Source organism: Bison bison, unplaced genomic scaffold (assembly GCF_000754665.1).
Source record: "Bison bison bison isolate TAMUID 2011002044 unplaced genomic scaffold, Bison_UMD1.0 scf7180017864098, whole genome shotgun sequence".
NCBI lineage: Eukaryota > Metazoa > Chordata > Mammalia > Artiodactyla > Bovidae > Bison > Bison bison.
Window position 1 is genome coordinate 3,897,260 of NW_011494670.1, and position 3,923 is coordinate 3,901,182.

Here is a 3,923-nt window from a genome sequence, read left to right on the forward strand (position 1 = left end):
GCAAACCCTGGGCAAGTAAGTTGTAATAGGTTCTATAAACTCCGTTTGATGTCAGGGTTAAGTCTTAGCAAAGTTTCTGTAAAGCAGCTGTAATTGGCTTATATGTGTGAAAGACAAAGAAAAACAATAGTTATTAAATATTTAGTATCTTTCAGGTTTAAGCATTTTATATGGATTGTTTCACTTATGGTTACTCTTATTATCCCTAATTTACAAACAAGGAAACTGAGTCTTGGAGTGACCAAGGAATTTTTCCAAGATTTTGAATAGGGATTGAATAAAGAAATAATGTAAAGTAAGGAAAGAAAAGGTTGTTTATAGATGTATCACATGTACACATAAACACTTGTATGTGTACATTTACACACACATTTAAATTTACTCCCCCCAAATTATTTTATGTGGCTTACAACAAAGGATTCATACTAAATAAAATTAAGAATATGGATAGTAAAGGCCATGAGAAGGATGAATATACTAACCATGAGCTCAACCTAGGATTGCTCATCAAAATGTGAAAGCAAGAAAGGAAAAACCCTTTCTTGCAGACCCTTTTTAATGCCATTTTACTCGGGAAATCAACAGTTGTTTTTATATTTGCAATTTTATATTATAAAAATTAAAGTCCCTGAAAGTTATGATTTTCCATATTTTTAAGTTTGGGGCACTACTGACATTTAAAATTTCTTGATATTTATTTTTAAACAAAATAATTAAAATTCTAAAAAGTGTTTCCTAAATGGTAAAATATAACATTTAGTTTAAGCCTTCTTGGCAAGGCTTTACCTATCTTACAGAAGACTGGAATTCTATTTCGTCATTTCTAGGAACAGGCAATTTTCCTTTTCCAAAATTCTGGTGTGCTTGGGACCTACCTAGTACATGAATCCTTCTCAATAAATGATCTGCAAGAGAATACTGAATGATGACTTTTACTTACACATAATGCCTAAATACACCACCAATACATCAGATGTTAAAAAATGTACCAATATCTGAACCTAAAGGTTCTGTGGACCCGTTAGTTTTCCAGTAGTCATTTCCAATAATGACTTGCAACCAGTCATTTCTATCTACTTCTTTCGCATCCGTCCTGATCAGTTAGCACGTTGTACTGTCAGAGGTCTCCAAACTTGAATACAAAAACCCTGGGGCATGTTGCTAAGACTATATGATAGGAGTGTGGAGAGAAAATGTTAAAACTCTTGTTTATTTTTCGCCATGCCATGCGGCTTGCGGGATCTTAGTTCCCCGACCAGAGATTGAACAGGCTGGGCAGTAAAAGCACCAAGTCCTAAACACGGGACTGCCAGAGAATTCCCTTAACTTTCATTTTTATCTCATGCTTTTTCATTTAGTTTTTATGAATGTATGCTTCATAAAAATAAATAATATATCCATGCAGTGGTACATTTTTAAAATGTATACAGAAATATACATATATCGAGGGTACTCACTCATTTTACTGATAACATGTGAGCTAAAAGTTTGAAAATGTAGCTCTAAATAATTCTGCTAAGCTAATTATACTTCAACCAAAAAAAAAAACCAAAAAAAACACCAACTTTGCGACCATAAAGAAATGAAGAATGTTTTCCTATACTTGGGGTTGAGGGTAGGGGTGGGGAGTGGGCTGGTCTTTCATATTTTTCATAACTTAAATATACTAGCAAGTAATTCACAACACTTCACTCAGCAATTAAATATAGCAACTTGTGTTGATTTTTTTTTTTTTTTTTCTCTCTTTTTCTCTTCAAAAAACAGGACAGTGAAATCCTGAGAAAGTTTTTCTGGGTTTTCCTCTATCACTTCTATCTGCCTCTTGTCCCTGAAGCTTGTCATTTGGAAGGAAGGACTATCAAGTTATTCAAAATCGGTGTTGGGTATTAAGAGTCCTGGGTTTAAGTTCCTTTGTCACTGGTATTCTGTGCTATCTTGAACAGTCCCATTTCTCTTATGATAAAATAGAGATAATCATACTTAGCACCCATCTCAAAGCAGTGTGCAGTGTGGATAAAGCACAATTTGTTCCTTCCATCAACTAAATGCAGAGCATCATTAATATAATCTTTAACATCATTGGTTTAAATTGCTATTTTATATACTTTCCCCTTTTAAAAATTATTTTCCTTTAAAAAAGAAGCAAAACAGCACATTTCCAAATACCACTGCTTGTTTTCTAAACTTTACAAATTTAAATTTTCTCTGTATCTGTTTCTGGTTCCCATTCTTTCACATACGCGTACACACACACTCATTCGTACACACACACTCATTCGATAACTTTATGGATGTGAGAGAAAAATCTCAAGATAACATAAAGAAATAAAGAGGGATTTGAAATAAGTTCTTTTATCCAGCTTTCCTTTAAGTTTTAAAGCTACACATCTAGGCCATAAAATCGTGGTGTTTATTTAATCTTCAAAATGTTTGTGTTAAGAATAATTCACAGACTCTTAAATCAGAAAGAACCTTAAGGAAACATCTAGAGCCTATGATAATGCCTGGTACACAGTAAATGCTGAATAAACATTTAGTGAAGGAACATTTAGGGAGAAGGTTCTTACTGTAACTTAAAAAAGAAAAAAAATGAAAACAAAATCCCAAACTAAATCTGAGCATTAGAGGAGCTAAATTAATTGCTCAAGATTGTTTAGTGAGTTTAAGAGTTGGGTCTAGAATTTATTTCTCATAGTTTCCAGCTATGGTGTTTTCCCAGCAACCTGTTGACTTGCTTATATAGGACTGTCAAATATATATTTGTCAAAGACACATCATAGGAAAAAATAAAAATCAGAAGGCAAAGTCCTTGGGTTCACCATCTCCCAAAGTCATCCAAAATGCTCATATATGATGTGAAACATGTAGTGTAAATATCATATGTCTATAATATGCAAAATATAAATCTTGCATATATTGACTCAAAAGGTCTATTTTTAAGGGAAAGGGTCAATAGTCAACCTTCCATGACTTACTCTACTTTACAGCACTGTTTGTAGGTACACACAGGTGATCTGCAGTCCTCTGACCAGCTAGAATTAGAGTGGCTGTTTCAGCAAAATGATTATCTTTGTTTCTGTGTATTGTTGTGTTGATTTTTCTCAATTTACCTACGAATGAAGCTTTAACAACCTCAATCCATTACCGTCCTAATAAACTTATCTTGGACTATTTTGGCCTATGTGATAGCCAACCCATTGACAAAAGAAATCCAAGCTGATAAAGGTTTTCCTGGCCACTTGTTAGCCAGGTCATGCTGTAAAATCATAACACAATGCACGCCTCTTCCATGGGGCACCACAAGGCAACGATTTAAAAAAAAAAAAAAAAAACCCTCACTTCCATATCCAGTGGAGTTGTAGTTTATTACTATAACCCTCCCAAGTCAAAAGGACACCAATTTCAAGCCTTGCAACTTGGTGCAGACAGGGTTTTTCCCTCTCAACCCACTCTGCTGGGCCTCTCTACCTGTCCTCTCCTACTGTCTACAGGTCCCGAACATTAGAAAATAGAAAATGTGATGATCTTTGTGTGTCTCTGTAAAATGTGTGTATGTGTGCGTGTGTTTGGGTGTAACGGGCCTTCTGTTTGGTCGCGTGGCCTGTCCGTCACGGAGCGGGCCAATGGCAGGCTGCCTTATATAAAATGAGTGTTTTCAGTCTCTCCGGGTTGCATGTACTGTATGTGGAGCAGTGTACAGTGAAGCGGAGGCAGAGCGGCTCCGCGAGCTCCTCTCCACTTTCCCATAGAGAACCCCTGACTGGCCACTGAGGGCGAGCCACACACACGCCCTCGCGCCCGGCGAGCCCGCGAGGTAAGCGCCCCCCATCTCCAGCCCTTCTCGGGCGCTCTCCCCGCACTTTCTGTTTTCCTACTCACTTGAGAGCCGCCGGGCTGCAGCCCCCAGGACTCCGCGGCAGGAG

General features: G+C 37.0%; 1 protein-coding gene across 4 annotated transcripts in view; it reads left to right on the forward strand.

Annotated features, from left to right (window-relative positions):
• The first annotated feature begins 3,643 nt into the window (after positions 1-3,643).
• BBX (bobby sox homolog (Drosophila)) overlaps positions 3,644-3,923 on the forward strand; it is a 299,118-nt gene continuing 298,838 nt past the window's right edge. For 2 of the 4 annotated variants that reach the window (XM_010838545.1, XM_010838550.1), the window contains exon 1: positions 3,644-3,814. The gene's annotated coding sequence lies outside the window, so the exon portion shown is untranslated. The remainder of the gene's footprint in view (positions 3,815-3,923) is intronic. The other 2 variants (XM_010838544.1, XM_010838554.1) reach the window with 1 other exon arrangement.